The following is a 15,641-nucleotide window of genomic DNA, read 5'->3' as shown; positions in this document are numbered from 1 at the left end:
TTTTGAGGTGTTAAAAAAAAAAGGAAATAATTACAAACCACTTTGGTTAGTAAAACCGTTTAAATATGACCTTTGTTAGAAGAGTTAATTTTATTTAAGTTAAAATTTGTTAAAGAATACTTTAATTTTATTAAAACATCGTTGGACAAAAGAATAATTGTGTTTTTGCTATTAGTTCTTTCTTTCTCATTATTTATTTTAAAGAAAAAAAATGAGAAACTATTCTTTTTCTTGTTGAAGTATTTTTTTTTTATGGAAAATACTATTCTCACACACAATTTCTACCGAAATTGTTTACCGAATTGTTTTTTAATTTTTTTAATTTTTTATTTTACTTAGTGATTAAGTAAAGGTTTTTAAATGAATATGTGATTTTTTTTATTTTTTAAAATTTTTTAAATAACTTAAAAAAATTATGAAAAAAATGAAAAAAATAAAAAAACATAACGGTAGAATAATTCAAAACGGTGCCGTTTTGAAATCCTCATAACCCTAATCCCCATACCCCCTTCCATTCGTATCACCCATGCCGCAACCCCCCCCCCCCCCCAGCGACCCCTCTTCCCTTCGAGAAGACAAACCCTAGCTTCTCCCATCCCTCTCTCTCTCTCTCTCTCTCTCTCTCTCTCTCTCTCTCTCTAACAGACGAAATAAGCATGCCGTATCTCTCCTTCGTTCTTCACTTCTCTCTCTCTCTCTGCTCTTTGATGCCCTACCCACTTCCCCCCCATTCACTTTCTCTCTCGTGCGTGCTTCGACGGTGAAGCCCGAAGTTTCTCAGCTGTCTCCGTCAAGGATCTCACCGCTAGCATTTCGGTAAGCCTCTTCTCTCTCTCCCCATCTTTGAGCAAGCATTTCGGTAAGCCCTAAGTTTCCAATTTTGTTTTCTTCCTTTAACATGGGTCATTTTCCACTACTCTGCCCAGATCTAGCAGTAAATGATTTGAGGAGTTTTCTGTTTATGGGTTACATCCTCGTGCCGTCGTCTTCATCCCTGGGTATGTTTTCCTCTCTCTGTTTCTTTTGTTCTTTGTTTGTTGATTTTGATTTTTTTTCTTTTTGTGCATTGGGTATTAGAGTATATCTTATATAGATCTATGTTGATTTGGGTATTAGAATTTATATTGAGTTTGGGCAAAACCGGTGCTTTTAAAAAAAGATGTACGTGTTTAATACTTGGGTATTAGAATTCAATGTGTGCACCAAGGTTGCTTTGTTCTACTGTGATTGGAATGCTGCACTGAATCCTTCACTGTTCCAAATTTGTACTGTGATTTGGTCCTGATCTGAGCATGCATTTTGTGGGTTAGAAAGTTGTTATGATTGTTAAATACTTGAATTGAACTGGGTAATTATGGTTGGAAAAAATGTGTGATAGTTTTATTAGAGATGTTTTATGGTATAATATGGTGAAATTTATCTCTAATGGAGATGAAATACTTGCAAATAGCAAAGAAATCTGGAACTTATAATCCATTGGAGTTTTTATTGGATTCCTAGATATGTTGTTGGTTTCCATGTTTTGAGTATGTATGTTGTGGGTTGTTTGTATTTTTGGTGAAAATGTTTTTTTTTTTGGGGTTTGCGAGGGTTATTTGAGTTCCCTGCTAAATATTTAGCTAAAGGGTCTGAATATTGAGGCTCTGGTGTTCTGGCCAGTAGTGTTAGTGTGTTCTGCACTAAGCGTGCAGAAACCATTGTTATATCACAACAACAATTTAATTGGGACAATTACTCTGTTGGAAGTCATGGCTGCACATGGATGCAAAAAGGTATCCTACCATTTTTTGCTTTAAAACACTGGCACGTGTATACACAAGGTTCATGTTTTTCTAAAACCAAAGGTGTTTTAACAAACACAAATTTTTCTTCTTATCTACTGTTCTATTCTTAACTTTAAGAGAATATCAATACCCAGGAAAAGGTTTCTTAACAAACACTTGTTTTGTTATCTGGAATCAATGTTCTCTTTTGGATGTCCTCCTTGTAAATCTGTGGCAATGATTTGCACTGTTGGGATTCTCTTCTTTAAATCGTTCGCTTCAGTGTTAATCTGGCCCTACCAATGTTTTGTTAATGCTTGTACCTTTGTTGAATTGATACATGTGCAACATCTGATCTGCTTATATTCTTTTCATCAATCTTAGAAACTCATTTTTTCACTAAAAAAATTGTAATGACAATGGAACAATAATATGCCTTTTCCTTTTTTTGTATAATTAAGAAACAATATGCCCTTTGCTATGGGAACAAAAAGTATCTATTAGTGAAACAAGAGCCATGTAGTTCAATTCTCAAAGGGTGACTTGTTATGTTTTTTTTTTTTTTTTTTTTTGAATTTTGGGTTTGAAGTTCATGATGGTTTGCAGTTTGTATATGGATAGATGTATAATTTAGCTTGGTTAATGTTGATGTGATCAATAGACCATAATTAAACAACTTATGTCTGGGTTTAAAGATCAGCAATTGATTTTTCTGCCTCTTAGTTTGTGTATATCTGTTTTTCTTTTTTTTTTCCTGCTTTTGAACACTGGAGATTGATAAAAGTTATCAAAGTAATTTAATGGATTCATTGAAGTGAGGATGAGAAGATATTAATTAATTTGTATTGTTATCATCCTTTCTTTGTATGTATATATTAATTTTCTAAATGTTTGTGTAAGATCATATCTATTAGTCCAAATTTTGTGTGGTGGATGTTAGTGTGTAGAACTAAGTGGTTTGTTGTTTTTTTATAAGGGTTTTGCAGATGCAAATGTGTAAAGGTTGATGTTTTTGTTAGATTATTTACTTGTAAATTGTCAATTGAAGAGGATGTTTGAAATTCAAAGGAACTATGTGGGGTTTGGATCTGAAAGTTGCTCTTGCATCCATAAAAAAATTTTCACGGATTTTTATTCCTTTTGTTGCAGTTCTTGTAAAATGAATTCCTTTCTTATTGTTTAGAGGTGGGTTGTATTTAAGTTTTTTTTTTTAACAAGTAAAAAGAGATTTTATTCTCAAGAATAGGCATACGCCCAAGTACACAGAACGTATACAAGTTGAATATCTCATTCGCTTCCTCCATAATCTAATATCAGTTTTTTTTTTGAAAAGGGGCTGATTCTTTCATTACTAGAGAACAGAATTACATGGCTTCAACAGCAACAAGATTTACAGAAATAGAATTACATGGCTTCAACAGCAACAAGTTGCCTAATGCACATTGGAATCTCCTCTAAATCGTACTGATCACCCTCACTTAAAAGGGCATCCTTGGCTAGCTTATGTGCCACCATATTAGCTTCTCTTTTAGTATGGCACACAGACCAGGACACGAATGACCTTAGGACATTTCTAGTGTCTTCCACCATCAGGCCTCCTGTGCTCCAGTTTTCGACTGGGCTTTGCAGCTTCTCTACCACCAGTGAAGAATCACCTTCTAGCATTAGATCAATAAACCCCGCTTCTTTACTGAAGAGCACTGCCACCATCAAAGCATAAGCCTCTGCCTCGAAAGGGGAGAGTGACAAATTCCTTCTGGCTCTTAGAGTTGCTAACACCTCTCCATTACAGTCTCTGATTATGCCCCCCATTCCTACTAGACCCCTCGTGACATCCATGGCAGCATCCCAATTGAACTTGTATTTGCCTTCTGGAGGCTTAATCCACTTCACATGATGTCTGCCACCCCTGTAGTTCCCAGCTGACGGTTTGTTCTGAGCTTCCCTGAAACACCTCAGATCAACTGCTGCTTGTTGGATGATTGAGTTTGGGTGTCTGAGAGCTTTCCCATGCACAAATTCATTTCTTCTAGTCCAGATAAGTCTAGCTATCATGCCTGCTTCTTCCATTTCAGCTTGGGATAATGTCTCTCTCATCTGGGACCACACTTCCCTGAAGCATGGCTCACTGGCAATCATCTTTTGGATTTGTCTACTGGCTTGTCCCCATACATCACGAGCAGCTTCACAGTCCCAAAGTGCATGGCTTGAGGTCTCCTCCTGCATATGGCATACTGGGCACTTCCCGTCCTCTCTGATCCTCCTTCTATGCAGATTACCATAGGTAGGCAGAGCCTCACTGCAAGCCCTCCAAAGGAACATCCTCACCCCACTAGGCAGCTTCATTTTCCACACATCTTTCCAGAAACCCTCCCGGTTCAAGTTCCTTGATGTGCCACCCTCCAGATTTGCATGTAGTTCCCTGTGTAGATGGTAGGCACTTCTCACTGAAAAAATACCATTTGAGGTTCCACCCCATCCCAAGCGGTCCTCTCTACCTCCTAGACTGACAGGAATGGTTTTAATAACATCCACAGTATCTTGTGAGAATAGATGGCATAGGGTGTTTTCATCCCACTTCCTTAGCACTGGATCTATTAGCTCCTCCACTAGAGTTTCAGTCGGCCTCCCATTTCTGTCAGGATTTGAGGAGAGGAAGTGAGGTCTTGGCAGCCACCTGTCTTCCCATATCCTGATTTTAGCTCCATTGCCCACCTTCCATAGTAGACCCTCCCTCAGAATCCCAATCCCTGCTCTCAGGCTTCTCCAAACCAGTGAAGGTCTATACCCCATTTTAGCTTCTAAAAAAGACCCTTGACCATAGTACTTCTGTTTCAGAACTTGGGCAGGCAGGCTTTCAAGTCTAGTTAGAATGTTCCAACCTTGTTTTGCTAGTAGGGCCAAATTAAAACTCTTGAAGCTTTTGAATCCCATTCCTCCCTGGTCCTTAGCCCTGGCTAAACTTTCCCACCTGATCCACTGAATCTTGGTATGCTTCTCATCAAAACCCCACCAGAACTTCCTTAAGAGTTGGTCCAATCTACAAACTATAGATTCAGGTAGAAGGAAAATGCCCATCGTGTAGGTGGGAATTGCCTGTAGGACAGATTTGAGTAGGACCTCTTTACCTGCTATGGAAAGCCATTTGGTTTTCCAATTAGTGACCCGAGCCCAAACCCTATCAATAAGTCCATGGAAAGCAGCTGTTTTAGCTCTCCCCACCATGGCTGGAAGACCTAGGTACTTCTCAAAGGAGCCAGTAGCTGGGATACCTGCAATTCTCAGGATGGTTTGCCTATTTTCTGATGGAGTATTCCTACTAAAGAATATGGATGACTTTTCCTTATTGAGCAACTGACCAGAAGCATTCTCATACAAACTCAGAATCCTCATAAGTCTGCTCCATTCTAGGGAGTTGGACTTGCAGAAAATCATACTGTCATCCGCAAAGAAGAGGTGGCTGACCTTGATAGGGCCTCTCCCCACTGGTACACTAGAGATGCTTCCTTCTCTTTCTGCCTTGTGAAGTAGATTTGATAAGGCTTCTGCACACAGAATGAAGAGGTAGGGGGAGAGGGGATCCCCTTGCCTTAGCCCCCGGGTTGGCTTGAAAAGAGGTTGTGGTTCACCATTCAGCAGGATTGAATATGAGACTGAGGAGATGCACTCCATCACCAGTGAGATAATCTTCCTATCAAACCCCAGTTTTGCCATTGCTGCAGAAAGGAAATGCCACTCCACACTGTCATAGGCCTTGCTCATATCGAGTTTGAAAGCCATAAATCCAGACTTCCTATGCATCCTTGTAGACATTGAGTGGAGAGCTTCATAGGCCACCAAGATATTGTCGGAGATGGTTCTACCTGGAACAAAAGCACTCTGGTTTTGAGAGATGATGTTAGGTAGAATGCTCTTGAGTCTGTTAGCAATAACCTTAGCTACTACTTTGTATGAAACGTTACACAAGCTTATAGGTCTGAAATTAGCAACTCGTTTGGCATCTTTAACTTTTGGGATAAGGGTAATGAAGGTATTATTGACCTCCTTAGTTGTCCCCCTTCATTTAGAATACTGAGAGCAAACTCAGATACCTCCTTCCCAACCAATTCCCACTTAGTCTGGTAGAATAGTGCAGGAAAACCATCTGGTCCTGGTGACCCCAAACCATTCATCTGAAAAATAGCTTCTCTAACCTCCTCTGCAGTAAACACCCTTGTCAGCACTGTGTTCATTTCAGAAGTGACTTTTTGAGGCAAAGCTACTAGGCATTCCTCTATTCCACAGGGTCTCGAGAATGTGAATAACTCAGTGAAGAAGGAGGAGAGTATGGACCCTATTTGTTGCTTCCCATTGACCAAGTTTCCTCTGCAGTCAAGTATTTCCTGAATTTTGTTTGTCTTTCTTCTTTGGGTGGCATGAAGGTGGTAAAACTTTGTATTTTTGTCTCCCATTTTCATCCAGTGTTGTTTTGCTCTTTGCTTCCACTTTAAGTCCTCCTCAGCTAATGTTGATTCAATCTCACTCTGTAACTTAAGTACGTGTGCCAATTGATCCCCACTTCCCATATCTTGTAATTCCCCAATCCTTTTCATTTTGTCCTTGATCTCATTAGGTGTTATCCTGTTCTCTGTTGAACTCCACCTTCTCAAAGTTGAGCTACAGTTCTTGAGTCTGCTGGACATCCTTGCAGTCTGACTAACACCAGGGGCATCCATTCTCCACCCTTCCTTAATAGAATGGTCACACCCTTCCCTTAAGCTCCATGCAGCCTCAAATCTGAACATTCGGGTCTTGCTGTTTCCAGTCTTCCATTTGCAGTCTAAGCAGATGTTCAGGGGTGAATGGTCTGACTTGACTGCAGGTATGACCATGCAGGAGGCATCTCTAAACATATGTAACCAGGCTGGATTTCCCAAGGCACGATCCAGAATCTCTTTGGTATGACTCGGTCCAGTTCTATTGTTTGACCACGTGAATATTGGACCTTTTGTCCTAATCTTGTTCAAGGAACACCACTCAAGGGATTCTCTAAACACCTCCATTTGTCTATAGGGCCTGGGGGAACCTCCCACCTTCTCTGCCTGGCAAGTAATTTCATTGAAATCACCATTGCAGAGCCAAGGTGTTGAGTCAAGGGGTTTAAGTTCTTTAAGGAATTCCCAGCTACCACCTCTTTTTGAGGTTTCTGGATGGCCATAGAATCCTGTGAAAAGCCAGGTTTGGTCCCCTACACAGCTCGAGACATGGGCACTGATATGCCACCTAGAATAGTTGTAGATGGACACCATAGTATTGGTTTTCCACGTTAGAGCCAAGTCACCTGCACTTCCTCTACTTTCCACTACCAGGCAAGCCTCAAAATTCAAACTTCTTCTAAGTGCTTCCACTCTTCCTTTTCCACACTTTGTTTCCATGAGGAAGATCATGGATGGGCTCTTTTCCTTAACCAGGAGTTTAAGGAAGCTAACTGTCCAAGAGTTCCCAAGCCCTCGGCAGTTCCAGCTTAAAAGGTTCATTTGTCTTGGCAGGGCTGTCTTGCAGCCTCTGCCATGGGTTTATCATCATCACACCGATAGGCCTGGTTGGCCTCAGACCTCCTAAGGGTTATTCGTGGTCTTTTAGCCCCTTGGGTGTTAGAGATGTCACTCAAAACAACACTACTAGCTCTCTTTCTTGTTGGTTCAATTGAATCATCAAGATGCAAAGATTTGGCTATTTTTGTTTCATGAGCTTTCCTTTTCCAGGTGGTCTTCCTTGTTGTTATTGAGTAATTTGACTAAACTCCCAGGTCTTGTTTACTTCTATTCAGATTCTTTGGCCACTTGGTTGGGTGGTTTGGGCGGGTAACTTTGGGTTTGACTTTTATGCTTTTGGGGACCTGAGTCATGTCCCCATCTGGTTTACCCCCAACTGTAGAAAAAATAGGACTTGACTAGGTGGTGTGGGCTACGTTGCAGGTTACTTCAGAGGTCAGATTGTGCTCGATGTCTATTATAGATGGGAAAGGATACTCACCTGTCATAGCACAGTGCTTGCTCCTGTAGTGGTGATGTGATACACCTCCTTCCTCCGCCATGGAGTCTTGAGCAGGCTGGCGTTCCACCTCTTCCTCCTCCTGTCTTAGAGTCCCTGAGTCATCCCCATGGTCCCTTGCTAGCCGAAGCCCATTGATGTCCACCATTCCTGAGTGTTGCCATTTCGGATCAGGGGTGGTGGTAGTTGGTCTGCCCCCATAGGTCTTTGAGGCTCCCACTAGAACCTTTGGGGGCATGGCTCTGAGCCAATGCCCATATTGGTATTGTTGGTCATCTTGGGGCTTTTGTAACGGGCATCTTCTGCCTTGGTGCATGATAACACCACACCTAAAGCAAAAATTCTGCAGACGCTCGTACTTGAATGCTGCCCACGTTCTCCTTTCTCCCACTTGCAACCATTTACCCCTGACCAAAGGTTTTGTAATATCCAGTTCGACTCTCACTCGCAGACATCTACCCCAGATTTGTCCTACCTTGTCTACCTCCACACTAAGAACTTTACCCACTGATGAGCCAATTTGTTTCCCATACTCGGCAGTCATACCAGCAAAAGGCACATTGTGGATTTGGACCCAGAAAGGCTCATGGGAGAAACTCACCTCATTTGGTGGCAAGCTACTGTCAATATCTTGGATGCCAATAAGGTTTCTGTCAAAGTTCCAAGGTCTACCTTGTAGTATTTTCTGCTTGTCTATCTCCTTTTCACACTCCAGCATGAAGCTGTTTTCGCCTATTTCAGTGAACGTCAATCCTCCCTCATTTCTCCATACTTGAGTCATGGTGGAGCGAAAAGCTTCCTTGTTAAAGTACCTTTCAGTGATAACTTTTGCCAACAGACAGTTTTTGCCTCTTTGAGTTGCCGCCATGATGTCTTGAGCAGCAACTGTAATGGGTTCCTCTTCTACCTCTGTCAAGACGAGGCCTTCCCAGAGTTTTGCAAGTTTCTCCTCCTCCATGCTTGGATGCCACTTATTTCATTCTCTCGCCTATCCTGGCTTGATTTGGTTGAAAGCTAAATTCCTTCTGGGAAACTATGCCACCAACCTTCTAGTGTTCCTTACTAACCTCTACCCCATGCGAGAGTGGGGAAACTAGCTTGCAAGACTTTGGCTGAGGCAAACAACCATAAACCTTGGATGAAAGCCAAGAGACGAACTCCCTAGCGTACCAAGATACGTAGAGAGACAAAAACCTTACACTCTTTTCCTCAGGAGAGGAAGGAGAGAGAAGGACCAAAAAAAAAATAAATCCAACCTAATCTAATATCAGTTGGTTTAATAATTTTGTTTTGATATTTTCCTAATTTCAAGTGCTAATTTGGTGCATATATGGATAGAAATTTACAGAGCAACATGCTGATAATAAAAAATTGTATCTACATTTGTCTTAAGAATATCTTATTCTTGACTGAAGTTTGGAATCTATCATCGTTAACGAGCTCTTTCCCCTTTGAATATTTGTAGTTATACAGTTACTAAACAGTTCAACGTTAAGTTGCATCATCCTATACTTAATAACTTCCATGCCTCAACTTTCTTTTAGAGCCTAATATTTTATTGGTATTTTCTTTATTCTGAAAAATGGATCCATTTATTCCCAGTAACTCTCTTGGCTGGTTGGGAATTTCATTAAACTGTTGATACAATAAGTTGTTTATCGATTATTGTGAAACACCTAATGACATTTATGAATTTTTTAAAGAATTTTCTTTTGGACTAAATCTGTGTACATACTTTTCCAAGCTTTGCATTTGAAATATTGTGAATTGAGGCCATGGTTTAGTTGTATGGATTTCGTAAATGCTTAAGTTAGATGTTTGTGTCTGATTTTTTGCAGAATAATTAAAGAGAAGTAAAATATGAACAAAATATGACCACCGTCTTTTCATCAAAATCTACGGTATAACTTTATAGGTGTTTACCAATATTGATATTCTTGTTACTGATGAAGTTTGACTTCATCTAAATAATTATGTTTGTTTGTTTTTTATTTTTTTGTTTTTCCTGTTTGTTATTATACAAGAAGTTGCAACCTTAGAAAATTACAAACAGAGAATGAGAAAGAACAAAAAAAAAAAAAGAAACAGAAAAACAATTGAATCTTACGGGTAAGGTTGTTGTGTCTAAATTCAACAAGGTGACTTATTGCTGGGAGAAACTAAAAGACACGAATGGAAGTAAAATCTGGTGCTACCTCCAACTTGAGGTGAAATTGGTATATTCATGAGAAAATATTTCCCTTTTTGTTGGTATTTTTATTGTTCTTTATTTTCTGTTTTTTTTTTTTATTTTATTTCTTAAGCTGATTTGCTTGTTTCTTTTCTTATTTTGCATTGGTTTTTACCACAATGCATGTGAGGGAGACGGGGCCTAGAACAGATCTGGATAAGTATTTTTTTTCCCTTATAATCTGTATACTCATCTATTATGTTGGTTTGTTGGTATATAACTCATCTACATTGTATTGCCCTTAATATTTCTTGTATCTTATCTGTGCTGGTTTGTTGGTTTTTTGTTTGAAATATGTGGCCTTCAATATCGAGAACAACTTTTTCTGGGTTGCATGCATTTTTTGGTTTGCATGTCATTGTTTAAAAAAAAAACAAATACAACAGAACACATAAGTAGAAATAAGAACAAATACAACTTTTTAGTTTGCTTAATGTAGAGTTTGTCATCTTTTTAGAACATAAGAACATAACCAAGCACAATATTGAACATAACCAAGCCAAAAAGACACCACTGAACATAACAAAAAAAAATCAAAAGAATTAAGAAAACAAATACATCAAAACACATAAGTAGAAATAAGACACTGTAAGAGTTAATAATAATATAACCAAGCACATCATAGAACATAACCAAGCCAGAAAACAGAACCCATTATGTTTTTAGATCTTTTCATATATTGCACCTTTTTATATACAGCATGAACCATCATGAACCAAACAAAAAAATAGCATAAATCTGAACAACATCAAATGAAAGATAACAAAGTAAACCATACTATATACTTACAAAGATAAAAACCAGAAATGTGTGGAACTTTGAAAGTCTTGAATACAGCCCACACTTTGACCCACAAATTGTAAGAATACACAGGAAAATATAAAAGTTTTTCTTAGGCAAATTACGTGTAGACAGATTTTCCTTACCATGAAGAAAGAAATAATACTAAGGAAATATGTGCCTCTGAAAGAAAAACCAAATTAGCTATATGAGACAAGCTAGAAGTAAACACAAATGAGCCATAAAGACCCTTTTAAGGTGCCTGTTATCCTTAATCATCCAGATGTCCTATCACCCTGCAAAACCATTGCTGCAACCAAATCTCTCTGCTTGAAAATTGATGAAACAGGTATGGGAAAAGAAAAAACATGAGTCATGACTATTATGAAAGATATTACTCTCTGCGGATTCATGATGTAGTAGTGGTTGACTTATAATCTATTTCTATTATTGTATACCTTTAGTCATATTTATATAATGTCTGCCCAATTACTTGACACCATTGCTTTCAATACAGATGAGACAAGCTAGAAGTGAACACAAATGAGCCATAAAGACCCTTTTAAGGTGCCTGTTATCCTCAATAATCTAGACTTCCTATCACCCTACAAAACCACTGCTGCAACCAAATCTCTCTGCTAGAAAACCGATGAAACGGGTATGGGAAAAGAAAAAACATGAGTCATGACTATTATGAAAGATGTTACTCTCTGCGGATTCATGTTGTAGTAGTGGCTGACTTATAATCTATTATTGTATACCTTTAGTCATATTTATATGATGTCTGCCCAATTACTTGACACCATTGCTTTCAATACAGAGATAAAATTTAGTGGAAGATGGCAATACACATGCAGTGCTTTTATTATTAATATTGTTATAATTGAATGAGATAAAGAAGTTTTATATAAAGCCTCTTTATTTAAATCTGTGACATAGATTTAATTTTACTTGTGCAGGGAAGTGTTAAAAAGAATGTCATGAGTCATGACTATTATAAAAGTAGCCTTTTATTTCTTTTTCATCTTTGAATTTTTCTTCTTCAATAATGAGTACAGTTATCAGAATGTAAAAGAGATGCATACATTTTATTTTATTTTTTTACCCAATGAGATCGATTTAATATTTTTTGTGATTTTTTATTTGTTTTCTAGGTTTTGATTTATTTATTGGCTAGATGAGACATCATGTCTTTTTTTTCCTTGTTCAACAGAGAGCACGTTTTTTTTTTCTAATTATCGAGGATAATTTTTTAATGTATTTTATGATTTTTTAGTGGGTTACTGCACGCATGTCTTAAATGTTACTGTACGTAGATTGTATTTACTGTACGTAGATTGAATTTTATGAATTTTATAATTATTAAGGATAATTTTTTAATGTATTTTATAGATTGTATTTACTGTATGTACATTGTATTTTATGCTTTTTTAGTGGGTTACCGTATGCATGTCTATGATTTGTTCCTTTTTCAGCAGAGAGTACGTGTAAGACATGCATGTCTTAAACGTTACTGTATGCATGCACTGATGCACTGACCAGCGAGCTATAGAAATCCTCCTCAGTCTACCTATACACGTTACCTGTAGGCATGCACTGATTATGGACAGGCTGTACTGACAGCTGCTTAATCATGTATTAGAAATGGACATGACTGGACTGACGGAAAAAACATGAGTGGACTACCAACAAACTAAAATAATTATATAATAAATACAATTCAAAGAGAATTGCATGGACAATATGCACAAAAAGTGGAGGAACGGAAACGGAATTAGAAATCATTATTTATTACTGTAGTAGTGAGATAGAGGCTTTATATTATAGATAGATATATAATTTTAGTGTTAGAAATGAAGCAATAAGATTAAACGTAACTAGGATCAGATGACTGGAAGATGAAATAACTGGAATCAGATTAGATAATGAAAGTAAATAATGCAAGTAAATGATGAAGATGAAAAGTCAATAATGCAAATACTGAATCAAATTCTTGATTATTAAAAAATCTTACTCACAAGAGTAATTATAAGCTAAAGGAATAGAAAACGAGAAGATGAGTGGAGAATATTTCAGGAGAGAGTAAGGAATGGCTCTTATAAAGTCTGTTTATGCTCTATTTCATGTTGCCTTATATTGAAATATGATACCCCTTTTATAGAACAAAGGAGTGCCTTTACAAAATATTAAAATAGTCAAATAGTAAATCGTGAACAATAATATTGACTTTTTTCACTATTTATTGAGCTAAAATATCTTTCGGTGCTGACAGATGACAGACTTTTTCAGCTGAAATTGCTGGAGTCTGTTTCATCTTCTAGTTCCGAAAGTAAAGTAATGAGAGTTTCTAAAAATATGGTCAGAAGACGAGCAGTCTTGTGGAACTTTGTGAAATATTTGACGATTTTGTGTCAGCTGATCAATTATATGAAAGCTTTGGCCCATTCAAAGTCATGGCCAAAAAAGTTGTTGTATATGTCATTATCAGCAGCTGGGATCTCAGCAACTAGATTCTTGGAGAATACATCCGAGTTAGATTCAGAATCTTCTTCGGCTTCAAGGGACGCATTTAATAATTTTAATTAAATATTTATTCTTTAGTCCATCAAGAATTGTCTTTATATATATATATATATATATATATATATATATTTAGAAGATGATATTTCTTAATTATTTGAAGTAGTGGCCTGAGCAAGTGGATATTCAGGCAAAACAGGTGTCTGTTATTTCACGGCAAGAAAATTCTTCATGCTTTGAATATCTGGAGCAAGCTGAGGATAATCTCTAGCTATAGAGAAAATAATATCTTCTATGTGGGGAAATTTATCCCACCATTTGACAAAATAGTGTTTGAGTAAAATATCACTATTATTTTCATAACTCTATTTTAAAATTTAAGGAACTTAATATCTTTTGTATAAATGGAATAAGTGTGAAAATTTTGAATTATGTTAATCCATCTTTGGGAGGGCCACAGAGGAGAAATATTTAATAATTATTTGAAATGTTTCATGAAAGATTTCGTGAATAAGACCAAATTTGTTCCACCAATGTTGAAACCAACGTGGGAAAGTATGTTTGGGTTTCATGTCAGAACTGAAAAATCAAGAATGTGATTGATTTGGAGTTTGAAATATTGTAAATTTAAACCAAACGTTAATGTAGTCATAGTAACAGTAGACAATATCTGATCGTAGTAATTTTTTGAAGTATAGGGATGGGTTCCACATTCTTCTTCAGTAATTACTTTTAAAAGTAAGCACTGTGGAAAATAATTTTGGTTTTATCAGTTTTGTCAAAAATATGTTTAATAGTAAGATATTCTGTTTAAAACAAAATCTCAGAGTAAAATTAGAGATTTTTTCCTGAACTCTCAGGAATCCAATGGAAATTGGGAAAAAATTAAGTAGAAGCAATTTTGAATGTATCTTTATGCATGGAATGGTGTGGTTTGATGTAAAACAAATTTTAGAAATATGTTTTTTTAATGTAATCAGTTTTTGAAGCAGGAAAATATTAGGTAGGCTTAACCGTATAAATTGGTTTAGCATACGGGTCATAAAAAGTTGAAATTGCTGAAGCAAATGAAATAGGTCGGATAGTTGGAATACTACCAAGTGTAGTAAATCTATTGGCAATGTTCAATATGGAAGCAGGTTTATTTTTTAGAAGTAATTTGTGTGGAATTGAGGGAGGAGAATCTGGTTTTTTTCCTTTGTCATTTTTCTTACTCATAGTTTTTGTAGGAATTCACGGATAAGAAAATCAGGAAAGGAATTATCATATCCCTTTATATATTCAATATCAAAATAAAAAACACTTAAAATAGCTTGCCAATATACAAAAATATATTTGGATGCAATGTTTTCAACATCTTTTTTTAAAACATACCTAGCATTTTTGCAATTAATGCGTAATAAAAATTTCTTGTTTAATAAATCACTCTAAAATTTAGAAATGCATGGTAGTATAGATAATATTTCTTTTTTAATAGTACTATAATTAAGTTGTGTAGAATTTCAGACTCCAAAATGGAATCGAACAATTTGTTTAGATTAATCTAGTGAAACTATTTGTTTCAGAATATCACCATAGCCAATATCAAATGTATTTGTTTTAACTATTTTGAAAGAATCAGAAGTAGGAATTCCAAGATACGAAAGAGTTTTGACATGTGTCTTAATTTGTTTAATAAGATTAGTATGAATATCTATCTAAAGATGAGGATTGGAATGAAGTCTTTCAAAGAATGGATGACATTACTTTCGCATATCCTTATAGAATTCAGCAACATAGTTGAGGGAATCAAGAAATCTTTGCAACTAGTTTTTGTCAATAATAACATCAGGAAATTTATCTGTAAATTCGATTACCCTATTGATGGGTCAAATTTTACTTTCAGAAATATCATAACCAAGGAACCTAATCTTGGTTTGGAATAATTTAATTTAATCTTTTTGGCGAAAACAACGAGACAACTTTCTCTAATGATATCTATAAACGAAAACAAATGTTTTCAATATTCATCAATAGACTTTAAAATATATAAGAACATCATCAATATAAACATAGTTGAAATGGGTGAATGGTTTGAAGATATTATTCATAATATTTTGGAATTCATTATGGGCATTTTTGAGGTCGAAATGAATCACATACCACTCATAGTGACCAAATGGATAGTAAAAGTAGTCTTGTACATGTCTGACTCATTAACCTAGATCTGTCAAAACTTGGACTTTAGGTCAAACTTGAAGAATACCATTAAATTACATAATCTATGAATTAAGTCATTTTTGTTATGGATAGAGTACCTAATCCACTCTAAGACT

The sequence above is a fragment of the Carya illinoinensis genome, chromosome 9 (genome assembly GCF_018687715.1).
Source record: "Carya illinoinensis cultivar Pawnee chromosome 9, C.illinoinensisPawnee_v1, whole genome shotgun sequence".
Classification (NCBI taxonomy): domain Eukaryota; kingdom Viridiplantae; phylum Streptophyta; class Magnoliopsida; order Fagales; family Juglandaceae; genus Carya; species Carya illinoinensis.
This window is presented reverse-complemented; position numbering follows the sequence as displayed.